The following is a 19745-nucleotide window of genomic DNA, read 5'->3' on the forward strand; positions in this document are numbered from 1 at the left end:
TCCTTAGGTTAGTTAGGTTTAAGTAGTTCTAAGTCCAGGGGACTGATGACCCCAAATGTTAAGTCCCATTGTGCTCAGAGCCATTTGAAATATTTTTGAACTAAGACATATTGTCGGTATTCCTGCCCAATTCTACCACAGTGTGTTCTACGAAAGCGTATCAGACAAAAATTTGTCATCCTCAGAGATCATCACCCTATTTGATTCGTATCGCACTTCGATTGGCCCACTAATCACTCGAAACTGAATCAAATGATTCAAATGGCTTTAAGCACTATGAGACTTAACACCTGAGGTCATCAGTCCCCTAGACTTAGAACTACTTAAACCTAACTAACCTAAGGGCATCACACACATCCATGCCCGAGGCAGGATTCGAACCTGCGACCGTAGCAGCCGCGTTGTTCCGAACTGAAGCGCCTAGAACCGCTCGGTCACAAAGGCCAGATGAACCTGAATCCCACGGCAAATTTCTGTGACCATTTAGGAAAGCGGGTGATCATATCCGCAATTTGGTAACTCTGCTGGATCTAATCAGTGAGTTACTTCATTTGGATATGGTGTTGTGATATTCAGTCCGAAGACTGGTTTGATGCAGCTCTCCATGCCACTATATCCTGTGAAATCCCCTTCATCTCCGAATAACTACTGCAACTTACATGCTTATGATCCTTACCTCATGGTCTCCCTCTATAGTTACTCCCCCCCCCCTGTCCAACCCCCCCCCCCCCCCCCCTCACACACACACTTCCCATTTATGTGTGACCTATCAACCGATACTTTCTGCTAGTCATGCTGTGTCACAAATTTCTTTTCTCCCCAATTCTATTCGGTACCTCCTCATTAGTTATGTGAACTACCTACCTAACCTCCAGCGTCCTTCTCTAGCACCAGATTCCTGAAGCTTCTATTCTCTTTTTATTTAACATGTTTATCATCCATATTTAACTTCAGTACATGACGGCACACAAATACTTTGAGACAAGGCTTATTAATACTTAAATCTATATTCGACGTTAGCAAATTTCTTTTATTGAGAAGCGCTTTTCTTGCCATTGCCAGACTGCCTTTTATATCCTCTCTACTTCGGCAATCTTCTGTTATTCTGCTGCCAAATAGCAACTTCAGGTGTCACATATCCTAATCTCCTCCGCGACACCTGATTCAATTCAACTATATTCCATTATCCTTATTTTCTTTTCGTTCATTTTATAGCTTTATTTCAAGACACTGTCCATTCCGTTCAAATGCTCTTCCGAGTCCTTTGCTGTCTCTGAGAGAATTAAAATGTCATCAGCAAACGTCTAAGTTGCTATTTCTTCTTCGTGATCTTTATTTCTTACTCCAAATTTTCCTTTAGTTTCCTTTACTACTAACTAAATGTTTAGATTGAATAACATCGGCGATAGGCTGCAACCTTGTCACAATTCCTACTCAACCACTGCTTCCCTTTCATGCATCTCACTCGTATACACACAGTCTGGTTACTGTACAAGCTGTGAACAGCCTTTCGCCCCCTGTATTTTATCACTGTTACCTTAAGAATTTGAAAGGAAGTATTCCAGTCAGGACTGTCAAAAGCTTTCTGGAAGTCTATAAATTCTATAAACGTAGGCTTGCCATGCTTAACCTATATTCGCAGATAAGTCGTAAAGTCAGTACTGCCTCACGTGCTCCTACATTTCTCCAGAATCCAAATTGATCTTCCCCGAGGTCGGCTCCTACCAGTTCTTTTATTTTTCTAGAAGGAATTGGAGTTGGTATACGCGATAAAATATGCGTGCTCTCGCTCTCGCCAAATAGATGCCATTATGAAAGCTAGGGACGTTGTTACACGGTATCAGCGTGATGTCCCCTGAAGATTAATAATTTTTGGTCGACTTGCTTTTCAATGCAGTCAATGCTTTTTCCTTTCTGGTGGTGGCTTCCTAGGTTAGTCGTAGACTACGTGTATTTTTCCGTACGATATGCATATATCTTCTCAGCACACAGAAGAAATTTGAATGTAAGCTTAAATGTTTTATTTTACAAGCCCGGTAGGTATTAACAGAGTGGAAGTTAATTACTGTGACTTTTTATTTTCATGTCCCTAAAAACTCGTACTCTATTGAGAGAGAGAGAGAGAGAGAGAGAGAGAGAGAGAGAGAGAGACGAACCAAGCGAACGATGCGAGCGCCGAGTAGCCGTGGGCGAAAGAAACTTGAGAAACAAAGAGGAGATTCAGCGTCAGTTTAATTCTATAGCATCGGCGCCATTATAAAAATGTATCTTTTTATAATACAAATGTGACATAAAGTCAGCGGAAAGTAGGCGACCATTATTACAACAAGCGGTAGTTCTGCATTCAGGGCTGAGGGATCGCAATGGGAAAACTCAAACATGAGGCAGGGAATGACTTTATCACTCAGATGACACTTTTAGCACCCGTGGTCTAGGGGTAGCGTCTTTGATTCATAATCAAACCGTCTTCGGTCCCGGGTTCGAATCCCGCCGCTGCTTAGATGTTAATTGATAATCGGCATTGGCGGCCGAAGACTTCCGGCATAAGAAGACCTCATCATTTGCCAACGGCCTTCTCAGGACGGAGGAGCGAACCGAGATTCAGGGCACTCTCTTGTCCTAGGGGTGGGAAACTGCCCCTAAAGGCGGAAGATTCAGCAGTGAACAACGACATGAGGATGTAGAAGGCAATGGAAACCACTGCATTACAGACACGTAACATGTAACCACAGGGCATGTGCCCTGTAATGGAAGAAGTGTCTTGATGACGGCAAAAGATTCCGGATCTCCGAGAGAGGACTGCCAATGGGGAGGTTACCATGAGAAAAAGATTGAATAATCAACGACAGGATAACGTTCTACCAGCCGGGGCCTGGAATGTCAGAAGCCTGAATCTGGTAGGGAAACTAGAAAATTTTAAAAGGGAAAGACTCAATCTATATATAGTAGGGGTCAGTGTAGTGATGTAGAATGAAGACAAGGATTTCTGGCCAGATGGATATAGGATAATATCAACAGCAGCAGAAAATGGTATAACAGAAGTAAGATTCGTTATGACTAGGAAGGTAGGGCAGAGTGAACAGTTCAGTGACAGGGTTGTTCTTATCAGAATCGACAGGAAACCAACACCGACAACGATAATTCAGGTATACATGCTGACGTCGGAAGGTGAAGAGATAGAGAAAGGATATGAGGGTATTGAAAGGGTAATACAGCATGCAAAGAGGGATGAAAATCTAATAGTCATGGGGGACTGGAATGCAGTTGTAGGGGAAGGAGTAGAAGAAAAAGTTACAGGATAATCTGGGCTTGGGACGACGAATGAGAGAGGAGAAAGACTAATTGAGTTGTGTGACAAGTTTCAGCTACTAATAACGAATACTCTGTTCAAGAATCACAAGAGGAGTAAGTATACTTGGAAAAGCCCGGGTGATACGGGAATATTTAAGTTAGACTACATCATGGTCAGACAGAGATTCCGAAATCAGATACTGGTTTGTAAGGCGTACCCAGGAGCAGACATAGACTAAAATTACAATATAGTAGTGATTAAGAGTAGGCTGAAGTTTAAGACATTAGTCAGGAAGAATAAATACGCAAAGAAGTGGGACAGGGAAGTACTATGGAATGACGAGATACGGTTGAAGTTCTCTAAGGTTACAGATACAGCAATAAGGAATAATTCAGTAGGAAGTATAGTTGAAGAGGACTGGAGATATCTAAAAGGGCCATCACAGAAGTTGGGAAGGGAAACATAGTCACAAAGAAGGTAACTGCGAAGAAAGCATGGGGAACAGAAAAATACTTCAATTGATCGCTGAATGGAGGAAGTACAAACATGTTCCGGGAAACTCGGGAATATAGAAATACAAGTAGTTGAGCAATGAAATAAATAGGAAGTGCAGGGAAGCTAAGGCGAAATGGCTGCAGGAAAAATGTGAAGTCATCGAAAAAGAAATGATTGTGGAAGGACAGACTCAGCATACAGGAAAGTCAGGACAACTTTCGGTGACATTGAAAGCAAGGGCGATAACATCAAGAGTGCAACGGGAATTCCACTGTTAAATGTAAAGGAGATAGCGGATAGGTGGTAAGAATACATTGGAAACCTCTATGAGGAGGAATATTTCTCTGATGTGATACAAGATGAAACAGGATTTGATTTAGAAGAGAATCAGAATTACAAGAACTCTGGAGGACTTAATATCAAAGAAGGCGGAAGGGATAGATAACATTCCATCAGAATTTCTAAAATAATTGGGGAAAGTGGCAACAAACGACTATTCACGTTGGTGTGTAGAATGTATGAGTCTGACGACATACCATATGACTTTCGGAAAAGCATCATCCACACAATTCCGAAGACGGCAAGAGCTGGCAAGTGCGAGAATTATCGCACAATCAGCTTAACAACTTATGCATCCATGTTGCTTACAAGAATAATACACAGAAGAATGGAAAAGAAAATTGAGGATGCGCTAGATGACGATTAGTTTGGCTTTAGGAAAGGTAAAGGCACGAGAGAGACAATTCTGAAGTTGCGGTTAATAATGGAAGCAAGACTAAAGAAAAATCAAGACACGTTCATAGGATTTGTCGACCGGGAAAAAACAATCGACAATATAAAATTGCGCAAGATGTTCGAAATTCTGAAAAAGTTGGGGTCAGGTATAGGGAGAAATGAGTCATATACAGTATGTACAACAGCCAACAGGGAATAATAAGAGTGGACGACGAAGAACGAAGTGTTCGTATTAAAAAGGGTGTAAGGCAAGGATGGAGCCTTTCGCCCCTACTGTTCAATCTGTACATCGAGGAAGCAATGATGGAAATAAAAGAAAGGCTCAGGAGTGGAAATAAAGTTGAAGATGAAAGGATATCAGTGATATGATTCGCTGATGACATTACTGTCTTGAGTGAAAGTGAAGAATTACACGATCTGCTGGACGGAATGAACAGTCTAATGAGTACAGAGTATCAGTTGAGAGTAAATCGAAAAAAGAAGAAGTTAATGTATAGCTGCCGTCCGCTACTGCTATACCATAACCTTAAAGTTGAAGGCAGGTCGTGAAATAAAACTATCTTGTTAAAGCAATTACGGTATAAAGCAACAGAGCAGTGTTACCCACTGAGAGGAATTTTGTTATGTTGACCGTGTTGTACCTAACGGAGGTGGCTTATCAAAAGAGAAAGTCAGAATTACGTAAATATTCAAACAGTAACAAACAATAATTTACTTATCCACATTGTTAAAAAAAAAAAAAAAACAGACGCCAGCCTAATTAGGCATGAGATGATTAACATTCTTGTTTAAGAAAATAGGTATGAGTAACTTAACGGACAAACACAGCCTATATTTTGCCACACGCGAGTGCAATGAGCTCTGACACCTGCATATGTTAACGTTAAGTCTGGAGCTGACAGAGTAGAATACACTATTTGCATAAATATAACAGATAACAATACACACTATTACTTTCAGGGCTTATTCAAACTGAATGGTCTTGATAACATTACTGTTAATATTCACTGTGGAATCACAAATTGGACATAGGTTCAGTATTACTTTTCAAACATTTTCCTAGCTGACATAAAATTGTAAATGTAGTTCACTGCAAAATTATGAACTGGTCACAGGTTAAGTCTCTCTCAGTTAAATACTTTTCTATTTAGAATGAAAGTTAAATGGAATTCACTAACAGATTACTTCTCACTGTCTTTTGAGTAAAGAAGTTACTGTTTTCATAGATACTTGTCTTTCTATTAATCGTTATGTAGCATGAGCACAATAGGCAAACTATGGATCCTGTTACAACATTAATATACACTTTTAATACACAAGAGGAACTTTGACTTGAATCGCAAGAGTAATTGGAATTTGCTATAATTAAGTAACTTTGTGCATTTGAACTACTTTCAGTGGAGGGGGCCCTTAATCTTGACCACTGTAGCGAGCTTACTAAACACACTTTCAATACACTAAAGAAACAAGCCCGTAACAAGTATGAACATGTAACCTTCAACAGTATTAGTTCTTAACTCTTACTGCAGTCGAACACAACTTGACATATCTGTAAGAAACTGACTCACCTTTTGCAATTTACAACAGGCAGCAATGTGATCATTTACTAAGCAAAACTTTATAAGCCTCAGTTTTAAGAACTTTTAATTTTGAAGTTGGCAACAACATATTAATAAGCAGTTTTATTAGAAAAATTATCTTCAGCAAGCATCAAGCACTTTAGCTCACTCTCTTGCCACATTAACTTTAACTTTCTTTCAATAAAGGACACTCGGTAAGCACTTTAGCGTGGGAGGGACCCTAAGTGGATATGTGACTGAGGATAAATCACGGTAGGTACAAGAGTTCAGTTAAAATTTACCTTGTATTTGAGCACACTAAACATCCAATGAGCTGATCCTTCACTGTACATTACTATAGTGTTCCATTATAGTGATTGCGCAATGTGGTGGCAATTGCATGTTGGTAGGTGAATTTACAGGTAGAATTGCCGGACTCTGTCATTTCTTGGTGGCGATGATAGACATTAATTCCAGAATAGTTCCAGCTCTTTATCCATCCATCCGAAGCGGAAAACGCCAGGAAAAGTCTCTCTCAGAATCAACACAATACCCAACTTTTACATGAGCAGTTGATAGTTTGGTCCCCGACTGACTCTTAATTCCACCTTTTCTACCTAGGCCAATCACAATTTGCGCCCGCTGCATGCTTCCGTTCCCGAGGGGAACCAAAACAACTTTTACATACGAAATAACTAAGAACTCTAAATGAGGATCAGCAATTACCTAACAACAACCAAACATATTAAATAAAACAGAACATTTGCATATATTGACATTTCTATAAAAATTATTTAAACAAAATAGTACAACCTGAAAGATAACCAAAGAGATTATGTGGGGGAGACAAAACACATCATTTGCTCATATTACAGAGGTTACATTTCATTACAGTATCGAATTAATCATACACTAATTACAGAAGTGCAATGATGGGATATTGAACAAAAACGGAAAGCTAAATGAATCAACAAAAAGTATGTAGTGTGTTAGCCATAGTGTTACAATGAGAAGTAGTAGAAATGAGACAGCGAGAAACATTACATCGGGATTGATGGTCACGAAGTAGGTGAAGTTAAGGAATTCTGCTACCCAGCCAGTAAAATAACGAGTGAGGGATAGAGCAAGGAGGACATCAAAACCAGACTAGTAATGGCAAAAAGAGCATCCCTCGCCAAGAGAAGTCTACTAATAGCAAATATCAGCTTTTATTTGAGGAAGAAATTACTGAGGATATAGATCTGGAGAACAGCATTGTATGGTAGTGAAACATGGACTGTGGGAAAACCGGAACAGAAGAGAATAGAAGCATTTGAGATGTGGTGCTACAGACGAATGTTGAAAATTAGGTGGACATAAAGTAAGGAATGAGCAGGTTCTGTGCAGAATCGGAGAGGAAAGGATTACGTGGAAAACACCGATAAGGAGAAGGGAAAGGATGATAGGACATATGTTAAGACATGAGGGAATGACTTCCATGGTACTAGAGGGAGCTGTAGAGGGCAAAAACTGTAGAGGAAGACAGAGATTGGAATACGTCAAGCAAATAACTGAGGACGTAGGTTCCAAGTGCTACTCTGAGATGAAGATGTTAGCACAGGAGAGGAATTCGTGGCGGACCGCATCAAAGCAATCAGAAGACTGATGACAAAAAAAAAAAAAAAGACACGTTTCCGAATTTATCCATCGTCAAATACCCTGGAGCGATTGCTACGCGTAGATATGGCGTTTCAAGTTGTATATGAAACAAACATTAGCAGATATCTTTTAATATGGAGGGTGCTCAGAAATTCCCGCTAAAAACTTTGAGGAGCTGTAGAGAGGAGTGAGTATATTATAGTTTGAATAGGCATATATGTCCGGAAAAGTACCGTTTCCGTGCTGCAGCCGATTGAAAGCGTTTTTGCTAGGTAGATATGCAACAAGGTAGTCATGGAGGAAGGGACGGTGAGAGAGGGGGGGGGGGGGAGGGTTGGTTACGTCGGATCGGCTGATGTCATTTGACATCAATCCTACCTCTCTGACGTGGTTGAAGCCTCGTTAGAGCAATGTGGTTGATTACACGTTTGCAGAATAACCCCATATGATCCTTCTGAATGGCGAAGATCATGGTAATCACGGTAATGGAAGACCTGCTCGTCGCCTTTTGAAGATCGTCCTCCACAACGTCCTACTTCGTCGCACACCATTTTCGCCATAATTCCACGAGTTCGAGAAAGGGTAGCGGCCCTGTCAGTAGGAGTGACTGTGGTGCTGCAAGGAGACATCGCACGCCCGAATTAGACGGGGCCGTAACGCATCACGTTGAGGAGAACTCGTCAGAGAGTACACGAGCTATTTATTTGGCTGTTAATGAGCTGAGCGGAACAGTAAGACACATGATCTACCGGGTCACGCCTAATGAATTACTTGTAAAAGCGGTCGCGGTATCAGCATGTTTAAAAATGGTTGTAGCGCGGAAATGGTACGTTTCCAGACATGGATTCCAGTTCAAAAAATTATCTACTCTCTCCCCTCTACAGGTCCTAGAAGTCCGTAACGGGAATTTGTTAACACACTGTATATTAAAAAAATATTTTTGATTAACTGTATGAAGGAAATGCGAGAATCGGCATATCTCTCTTTTTTTGCCAAAACTTTTAGAAGTAAAATCAAAACATGGTTCATGTAACTTGTAGTCAGGCCTACTTATCTAACGGTAAACTGGGTGCCTAGAAACAGAGAGGTCGCCGGGTTGAATATCGGCCTGTAATTTTAAGTCTCCCCTTCAATCTAGCCTTCACCTGTCAGCGGAGTGAGGAGCTGCCAGGAACGACACGTGGTTGAAGTTTAACGTTAAACATTAGGCTCCCTATCCTGGTTGGATAACTATGATATACTAGGCACACACAAAGCGTGGAAGTGTAACAAGTCGTCGAACCGATGTTACCATTGTGACACGGCCGTCTGCACAAAGAGTGTGCTAGTTGGGTGTTTTCTGTCGAAATAGATGTCAGCACAGTTTCCTATAATCTGACTATTTGTGGAAGTAGTTACCTCTTAGTACGTGGCGTTTGAGACGTAATAAAATTTAAACTTGAATCTATGTTACGAATTTTGTGGAGAGCAGATTGCTTCTGTTGTTAGCCATCACACACATACTACAGAGAAGAAAAATGTCTCTCATGAAACGCGCATCAAAATATGCTGAAAAATAAGAGAAATCTTAACTTCACTGATCATTTCATGTTTATGAAGATAGTAACTGTTCCGAAAGAATAGATACCAATGATAAGCATGCAGCTTCTCTAGAAAGAAATGATAATCGAAACCCTCAGCTGCCAACAGGTGTTGTTGATATACCTCAATGGTGACAGCTGAAAACGTGTGCCCACACCGGGATTCGAATCCGGGATCTCCTGCTTGCTGTATCCATCTGAGCCACCTAGGGCACAGAGAATAGCGAGACTGCAGGGACTTATCCCTTGCACGCCTCCCGTGAGACCCACATTCCCAACTGTCCACAAGCTACATTCAGTCTTGCGGCTCACTCTGAAGATGGCTTAATGTTATACAGCCGAAATATTAGAAGAAGGAGAATTCTTGCGGCTGCACACCCGAAACTTAATGGTACATTTACATATATCAACAACACCTGTTGGCAGCTGAGGGTTTTGATTAATTATCATTTCTTTCTAGAGAAGCTGCTTGGTGATCATTGATGTCTGTTCTTTCGGAAGTTACTATCTTCATATAGGCTACCCGGCCATTGACCTTCTTCTGCGCGAATGTGCACACTTTGCACGAATTCTTACGAGAATCGTCACCTTAGTTGGCGCGAGTAATGAGTGAATGGGCAAATATCCTTTAGGAACATTATGAATGTTGGTTGTGGACAGTTGGGAATGAGGTTCTCACGGGAGGCGTGCAAGGTATAAGTCCCTGCAGTAGCGCTGTCCTATGTGCCCTCGGTGGCTCAGATGGATAGAGCGTCTGCCATGTAAACAGGAGATCCCGGGTTCGAGTCCCGATCGGGGCACCCATTTTCAGCTATCCCCGTTGAGGTATATCAACAACACCTTTCGGCAGCTAAGGGTTTCGATTAATTATCATTTCATGTTTAGAACTAATACTTTCTGCCAGGAACTCTATTTCGGATACTGGTCCTTTGGTCACTGGTATCTTGGCGACCAGAGAGTTGAGTTCAATATTACGTCTACTGAAAGAATTACTTCGTTCGCTTCATGGACGAATTCCGATTCACGAGGTTATCATTGTACAGTTACTAGTGACGTACGAATCTTACAGTGGCACATCCGTTTGAAGTGCTCTAGCGTCGAGAAAGAACAGGAATGAAGCTAATATTCTACCTCATGTGTGACGGGGCATTACCGACTTGTTCTGTAGCATGGTAGATAGCGGGCACTGTTCAAACTGCCCTTAATATGTTGTAGCCAACGGGACATCAAACCGATCCTCTCAACAACGTAGGCTGCCAGACTGCAGTCATCGCGGTAGCGTCTAAAGCATACGTGTCTGCCAGTGTATGACTGGTTTATACCTACACTATCCGGATACGTTACGTTTTGTTGGGGTTGGGTTGTTTGGGGAAGAAGACCAGACAGCGAGGTCATCGGTCTCATTGGATTACGCAAATAAGGGGAAGGAAGTCGGCCGTGCCCTTTCAAAGGAACCATCCCGGCATTTGCCTGGAGTGATTTAGGGAAATCACGGAAAACCTAAATCAGGATGGCCGAACGCGGGATTGAACCGTCGTCCTCCCGATGCGAGTCCAGTGTCTTACCACTGCGCCACCTCGCTCGGTACGTTTTGTTATTCAGCATCTCACTACCTTATTGATGTCAGAGTCGTTCGTACTTGTGATATTACACGATGCGTGTGAGGCACACTATAACTTCGTTTTACGTTTCCACTTCATTTGACGGCTCATCAGTGGCTGAGATTGGTGTAACAGTTTCTGCGCCTATTTGTACCTCATACCTTTGCACTTTTGACAGAGTATTGTTGGTACACTGATCCGAATATCCTCCAGGGTGGCAGTCATTCTGGTCAGTTATTGGGTGCTGCAATTTTCACAAACAGTCCTGGAGATCTTAACATCATCCGTAGATATGACAACGGTTCATTTTGAAATGTGCACATCCTATTTAATGAGCATTTCCGAATTCGGTACAGAAATATAGCGGCAGGATGCTAATCCCTATGTGAATCGCGCTGCACTACCACGTGGCAATACAGAAGTTACCGTAAACTGTGGTTTTATAGTTTGCAGAGCTCCGAGCGAGATGCCTGGAGGAAGCCAGTCCAAAGGGGCTGAGTTGGGCGAGGTTGTGGCGCATTCTTTCGTAGCAGGGGAGGGTGAAAGAAGCATTCTTCCCATGCAGTCCTCAACGACCAGCATTGTTCGCACGAATACTGAGATGTAAAAGCGTGTACTGATCTCTCAAGCGGCAAAGTTAGGGGTCAAATGAGTGCTTCGTTTTGTAAGCCTTTCGAAGTAACGTTTCCGTGCCCTATTGCAGGTAAGATACCACACTGCAGGTAATTAATGTCAACGAAAGTAAATTCATCCGGAAAAATACAATCGCACAGTGAGGTCTATCAGAAGTTATTAGGTAGTGGTCGAGTATTAACTGGCCACTTCATTGGCGTTGACGCAAAAAGAGAGACGTGCTAACTCTGCCAACGGTTATCAAAGCTTGGACATGCCTGTTAGGGAGCTCTGCACTTAGTGTCAGGGTAAATTATGCGAGAAAGAATTTTATTTATGCAGCAGATACGTGAGCTTATGCCGCAAGCAGCCATTTGAGCATTAGCATTGGATGTATTCCCAGACTTCGAATTTACGTTGATTCATTTTTTAAGAGCAACTGGTCATAACTTTTCTAATAAGAATAGTGTGAAGTGTTCACATTTGGCAATCGCCTAAGTTCCATTATGCAAGCTCAAGCTGCCATAGGCAATATATACCAAACAGATGATGTCATGTATGACTACATGTCCTGTGTTATAAATGCCAGGAGAAGTAACTTTGCAGGCCGGAGTGGCAGTGCGGTTCTAGGCGCTGCAGTCTGGAACCGAGCGACCGCTACGGTCGCAGGTTCGAATCCTGCCTCGGGCATGGATGTGTGTGATGTCCTTAGGTTAGTTAGGTTTAATTAGTTCTAAGTTCTAGGCGACTGATGACCGCAGAAGTTAAGTCGCATAGTGCTCAGAGCCATTAGCCAGAAGTATCTTTTCCCTTCCCAATTTATAAGAGCAGGGGTAACCAGGACAATCATTTTGAAGTAGTGCAGAAGAACAATATAAGTAGACGTGACACAGTAGCCGCCTAAGTAGGCGAGTGGCGCACTGGATTCTCCTAAGGAAAAAGCGGTAAAATGGATGTTCAATATTTCTCAGTTTTCGCAAAACTCAGGAGAAATGACCATCAAAGTAATGTGCTTGGTATAAATCCTACGAGTGATTTTCAAGCTAAACTCCGAACTAGAACCAGAACAAGCTAAATTTTTTTGGAGTTTTAGTTATAAGACATCCTAAGGAGTTGTTAACGGCTGCAGTCTAGAAATTTGATAAATGTGCGATATCCCTCCAAGAATTCCACAAAAAGGGGAAGATATAACAGTGAGGTTTTACAAAACGATGCCTTAAGAACTGCCTTTATACACTCCTGGAAATTGAAATAAGAACACCGTGAATTCATTGTCCCAGGAAGGGGAAACTTTATTGACACATTCCTGGGGTCAGATACATCACATGATCACACTGACAGAACCACAGGCACATAGACACAGGCAACAGAGCATGCGCAATGTCGGCACTAGTACAGTGTATATCCACCTTTCGCAGCAATGCAGGCTGCTATTCTCCCATGGAGACGATCGTAGAGATGCTGGATGTAGTCCTGTGGAACGGCTTGCCATGCCATTTCCACCTGGCGCCTCAGTTGGACCAGCGTTCGTGCTGGACGTGCAGACCGCGTGAGACGACGCTTCATCCAGTCCCAAACATGCTCAATGGGGGACAGATCCGGAGATCTTGCTGGCCAGGGTAGTTGACTTACACCTTCTAGAGCACGTTGGGTGGCACGGGATACATGCGGACGTGCATTGTCCTGTTGGAACAGCAAGTTCCCTTGCCGGTCTAGGAATGGTAGAACGATGGGTTCGATGACGGTTTGGATGTACCGTGCACTATTCAGTGTCCCCTTGACGATCACCAGTGGTGTACGGCCAGTGTAGGAGATCGCTCCCCACACCATGATGCCGGGTGTTGGCCCTCTGTGCCTCGGTCGTATGCAGTCCTGATTGTGGCGCTCACCTGCACGGCGCCAAACACGCATACGACCATCATTGGCACCAAGGCAGAAGCGACTCTCATCGCTGAAGACGACACGTCTCCATTCGTCCCTCCATTCACGCCTGTCGCGACACCACTGGAGGCGGGCTGCACGATGTTGGGGCGTGAGCGGAAGACGGCCTAACGGTGTGCGGGACCGTAGCCCAGCTTCATGGAGACGGTTGCGAATGGTCCTCGCCGATACCCCAGGAGCAACAGTGTCCCTAATTTGCTGGGAAGTGGCGGTGCGGTCCCCTACGGCACTGCGTAGGATCCTATGGTCTTGGCGTGCATCCGTGCGTCGCTGCGGTCCGGTCCCAGGTCGACGGGCACGTGCACCTTCCGCCGACCACTGGCGACAACATCGATGTACTGTGGAGACCTCACGCCCCACGTGTTGAGCAATTCGGCGGTACGTCCACCCGGCCTCCCTCATGCCCACTATACGCCCTCGCTCAAAGTCCGTCAACTGCACATACGGTTCACGTCCACGCTGTCGCGGCATGCTACCAGTGTTAAAGACTGCGATGGAGCTCCGTATGCCACGGCAAACTGGCTGACACTGACGGCGGCGGTGCACAAATGCTGCGCAGCTAGCGCCATTCGACGGCCAACACCGCGGTTCCTGGTGTGTCCGCTGTGCCGTGCGTGTGATCATTGCTTGTACAGCCCTCTCGCAGTGTCCGGAGCAAGTATGGTGGGTCTGACACACCGGTGTCAATGTGTTCTTTTTTCCATTTCCAGGAGTGTAGCAGCATGCTGTGAGTGTTAAAGAAAATATGAAAAAAAAGCAGAATCGAAGTCCGGAAAAATGATTTTTTAAGGTTTATCACTAAGAACCAGGGTGAGAAGCTTGATTAACTATCATCTATAGATCTGCATCTTAGAGGAAAGGTCGTACGTTATGAATGAATCATCTACAAAAAGATTACTGAAAAGAACCCATTAACACTGTATAGGAATAATGAAAGTTGTATATTAATTTGCTACACCAAATAACGACGTGAAGCAAGGAACCATGACGTCTGTTGCCTAATCGACGCACAAGAACAATTAGGCGTTATTTTCATCACAGATTCAAAAACTGAATCCTCCATCCATCACACTCACTAGATGCCTCATTTAACTAAATCTAAATCTCTTTTTTGTGTGTTAATGTTACTGCTGAAATGTGTTAAATGGAGCAAGTTAAAGAAACAGGCAGCTTAAAAAATGAAACTGAAAAATTTCTCTTTTTAAAACTTTGGAACTTACAAGAAATTACAGCGAATGGAAAACAGTGTTGGTGTGATGTTTACAGTAGGTGCCATTCTGATTAACACATCTTCTTTTCCTTCGAGATGTACTTTGAAAGTTAACAACAACCCATCCAATTCATCGTTTGGAACGTTAAGACACTTGATATAGCAGTAAAGCGTGGTGATTTCAATGAATAAGTATCAAGTGTCTCTGTGATTTTTTGGAAAAGTATGAAACTACCATTCGCATGAAATATCGTTATCACTTGCTCCGAAGGCTCTAACGTTTCTTGCATCGATTGCACTGATTGAGACTTTCATAGTGCTGTCCTTTTCGTCTGAGAATACACCATAATGCGTAGGCTAATTAACATGCTGTGGTATGCTCATATATATACTACTGACATTAAAACTGCCATACCATGAAGGCGGCATGCGACACACATGAAACTGATGTAGTGCAGTACATGATTCGAAATGTAAATAATTAACAACCTAATGTGGGTAGTGGTAATGTCACCTACAACACAGTTAAAAGGAAACATCACGCAACGGGTTTCTGATTCAAAATTATATGTCAGTGATGTTTCGTTATGAGATGCTTGCTTTGTGCCTAGTATAATAAGCAGAAACTATCAGCGCAAGTCGGAAGTAAACAATTTCAGAATCGCGATCTTTCGAGGATGCAATTTAGCGCTCTAGGACATTACTTCTTGCATTCGTTCAGATCCCACAACCGATATGTGAATATACACCCACGCTCATAAATTAAGGCTAATGCTGATACATGGTGAAACAACGCTCCGTTGCGCGGTTTGCGGATTTAAATCACCTCGGGGTATGACCATGCGGTGCATTTGACCTGCGGTCGTCGCACGGTGGCGCTAGCAGCAGTCCACGTACGCAGAGGTGTGTTGGTGCATGTCAGAATACGGTGCAGCGAGTAAGTGTGCAGACGTTTTCAGACGTGCTAATGGTGACTGTTGGTTGAAAATGGCTCAAAGAACACATATTGATGACGTTACGAGGGGTAGAATACTAGGGCGACTGGAGGCTGGTCAAACACCAGAGTCGTAGCACGGACTCTCCGTGTGCCACAAAGTGTGATCTCAAGATTATGGCAACGATTCCAGCAGACAGGAATCGTGTCCAGGCGCTACAGTACGGGACGTCCACAGTGTACAACACCACAAGAAGACCGAAATTTCACCATCAGTGACCGCAGACGGCCACGGAATACTGCAGGTAGCCTTGCTCGGGACCTGGAACAGCCGCTGGAACAGTTGTCTCCAGACACACAGTCTACAGACGACTGAACAGACATGGTTTATTCCCCTGGAGACCTGCAAGGTGCCCTCGACTGACCCCTGGTCACAGGAGAGCCCGTAAAGTCTGGTGTCAAGAACACAGTACATGGTCATTGGAACAGTGGTCCCAGGTTATGTTAACGGACGAGTCCAGGTATACTATGAACAGTGATTCTCACCAAGTTTTCATCTGGCGTGAAACAGGAACCAGATACCAACCCGTTAATGTCCTTGAATTGGGCCTGTATGGAGGTGGTGGTTTGATGGTGTGGGGTGGAATTATGATTGGTGCACGTACACTCCCACATGTCTTTGACAGAGGAACTGTAACAGGTCAGGTGTATCAGGACGTCATTTTGCACCAGTATGTCCGCGTCTTCAGGGGTGCAGTGGGTCCCACCTTCCTCCTGATGGACGATAGCGCACGGCCCCACCGTGCTGCCATCGTGAAGAAGTACCTTGAAACAGAAGATATCAGGCGAACGGAGTGGCCTGCCTTTTCTACAGACCTAAACCCCATCGAGCACGTCTGGGATGCTCTCGGTTGACGTATCGCTGCACGTCCTCAAACCCCTAGGACACTTCAGGAACTCCGACAGGCACTGGTGCAAGAATGGGAGGCTATAAACCAGCAGCTACTCGACCACCTGATCCAGAGTATGCCAAGGCATTGTGCGCATGGTGATCATATCTCCTATTGATGTCGGGGTACATGTGCAGGAAACAGTGGCGTTTTGTAGCACATGTGTTTCGGGACGATTTTCTCAACTTATCGCCAACACCGTGGACTTACAGATTTGTGTCGTGTTTGTTCCCTATGTGCCTATGATATTAACGCCAGTTTTGTGTAGTGGCACCACATTCTGCAATTATCCTTAATTTATGAGCATGAGTGTAGGATCAATAGATTCAGAAGAGCCATACTCAACGCCGAGCACGATGCTGACGGTCCTACGTGACTAGTGTCTGAGAGAAAAGACATTGTCCTGTCGACCGTGCTGGGTCGTAGTCGCGTCGCGTAATTTTAAGGCGGAATGTGACCTTGGTTGCAGCCGAGATAAGTGTCCACACGACCCCTGAAATTACCACGTATTCTCAGGAGGATGAGCAGTGTTACGGCTTTTCTAGACCCTTTAGGCACGTAGGCAGTGATGGGCCCACCGATAACAATGGATACGGGGAGAGGCACGGCGACGTTGTCTGAGACGAGCCTTGGTTCTGCGCGCATCACCACGGCTGACTGATGTCTGCGGAGGACGAACGTTCCTATAATGTATTTGTCGTTGTCATACTGGCCATCCGCCGCTTCGGTGAGAGGAGCCATTGGGTACACAAAAGGATCACCTGTGCCGGCCGGAGTGGCCGTGCGGTTCTGGCGCTACAGTCTGGAACCGCCTGACCGCTACGGTCGCAGGTTCGAATCCTGCCTCGGGCATGGATGTGTGTGATGTCTTTAGGTTACTTAGGTTTAAGTAGTTCCAAGTTCTAGGGGACTGATGACCATAGATTTTAAGTCCCATAGTGCTCAGAGCTATCCGGACTGATGACCACAGCAGTTGAGTCCCATAGTGCTCAGAGCCATTTGAACCATTTTTTGGATCACCTATACTTTGCATAGCTGACAATTTGGACAACTTATCTAAAATGTTTTACATGGTTGTGCCCTATAATTGATGTTTCCGTGATGTTATCTTTCAAGACGACAACACAAGGACGCATGTTTGTTTCTACAGTCATCACTGGGATAAAAAGGAACTTTGACTGTTGTTCTGGCTAGCACGTTCTCCACTGAAAATATTTGGTCCTATATTCCTGGGAGACTGACATGTCACCAGCTACTATGGCTGATGAACTCTTGTATACAATATACACTGATGAACCAAAAAATTACGACCACCTGGTTAATAGCTTGTTTGTCAGTCTTTGTAACGAAATACATCATTGATGCTGTGTATCAGGAGCCCGACGGTTTGTGAAGGTATGTGGCATTAGACGTCTACGCACAGGTAATCCACTTCGCTTAAATAACAGGCCGCTGATTTGCGCATGCAGTGATGGCACCCGATAGCGACCCATATGGTTTCCATAGGATTTATAATAGGCGATTTTCGTGACCGAGACATCGACAGAGTTCACTATAATGCTCCTCTATTGACTGTAGCACGGTTTTAGCTCAGGGACAGTGACAATTACACTGCTGAAAGTCGGCATCGCTGTTGGTCAAGACATCAAGCATGAAGGGATGCAGGTGGTTCGCAGCTGTCAGCTGTCTTCGATTACTAACAAAGGTTCCGTGCAAGCGCAGGAGAATGTCTCCCCTTGCGTTATACTGTTCCCTTTCGCCTGCGTCCGAGACGCGCTGCACGTTTCGAGCCGCCGTCCACCTCGACGACGGAGACGACCATCGATCTAGTGTAGCAGCAATTTGTTTCCATTGATCGACGGTCGAATTCCGATAGCCCGGTTGCCACTGAAGCCGTAACTGACGATGTCGTTGGGCCAACATGTGAAGACACAGGGTTGGCCTGCTGCGGAGGTCTATGTTCAACGATGTATGAAGAACGGTGTGCTCCGAAACACTTCTACGTGCACCAGCATTGAGTTTTCTCGGCAGAGATGCCACAGATCACCGTCTATCCTACTTCACAGAGCAGACAAGCCTCCGAATCCCACGTTCTGTGAAGAGTTATGGACGTCCAAACATTTAAGGCCTAGTGGTAGTTTCACTGTGATTCTACCTCTTTCCGCAGATGCTCACAACAGTAGCACGTGATCATTCGACCAGCTGCACAGTTTTCGGGATACTCTTTCACAGGCTCTGCGTGATAGTAGTCTTCCCTTTGTCAAAGTCGCTGTCTCAATGGATTTCCCCGAGCATCCCTTGTCTTAGCTAGGGGAATCCCCTTCAATATCTGCTCTGCTTACACACTTTTGTTATCGCGTCACGTGCCCGCAACGCCAACTGGCGGCATCCAGCGTCGCGGTGGGCAGTGGTCATAATGCTTTGGCTTCATAGTGTGGGAGCAGCATGAGATCACATACCTCTGTCTGTTACCCAACGTTAGTTTTACTCGATGTCTAGTTAGGTTATAGCCACTGCTCCTGGCAGTTCCCTGTTAAATTTGGGACCCGTTATACTTCAAATCATCTATAAATTAACCATTTGCTCTTACTATTATATAATATATACAGTGAGTAAAATTTCATTATTTTCTATCGTTACCTTGCACTTTTGAGGGCCAGCAGTTACATAAGACTTTTATTACTTAAATAGACATAATCTATTTGTAACCATTCGTAATAAACAAGTATTTCCTGATTCATGTGATGCTTCAAGCGACACTGTATTGCAACGAGGGCATCTTTCAAAAAATGGTTCAAATGGCTCTGAGCACTATGGGACTTAATATCTGAGGTCATCATCAGCCCCTTAGAAATTAGAACTACTTAAACCTAAATAACCTAAAAACATCACACAGATCCAAGCCAGAGGCAGGAATCGAACCTGCGACCATAGGGTCGCGCGGTTCCACACTGAAGCGCCTAGAATCGCTCGGTCACAGTGGCCGGCGGCATCTTTATAATAGCTGCCGTCGACAGGGCTTTAAACGATAATCAGTGGTCACGGGATCAAACCATTCACTGCCACAGACCTCCATGTTCATTGTATTAAAAATAAAAAAAATTGGACGCATTTTCCTTATTTTCACAATGTAAAGAAAAATACGATTTGAAAACGGGTATGGTGTCGTAAGGTTCTGCACAAACTTTGCAGCTAACT

At 44.0% G+C, this 19745-nt stretch overlaps 1 protein-coding gene across 1 annotated transcript in view; it reads right to left on the bottom strand.

Annotated features, from left to right (window-relative positions):
- LOC124607377 overlaps positions 1 to 19745 on the bottom strand; it is an 863509-nt gene that overhangs the window by 579649 nt on the left and 264115 nt on the right. The window lies entirely within an intron of this gene.

The sequence above is a fragment of the Schistocerca americana genome, chromosome 3 (genome assembly GCF_021461395.2).
Source record: "Schistocerca americana isolate TAMUIC-IGC-003095 chromosome 3, iqSchAmer2.1, whole genome shotgun sequence".
NCBI lineage: Eukaryota > Metazoa > Arthropoda > Insecta > Orthoptera > Acrididae > Schistocerca > Schistocerca americana.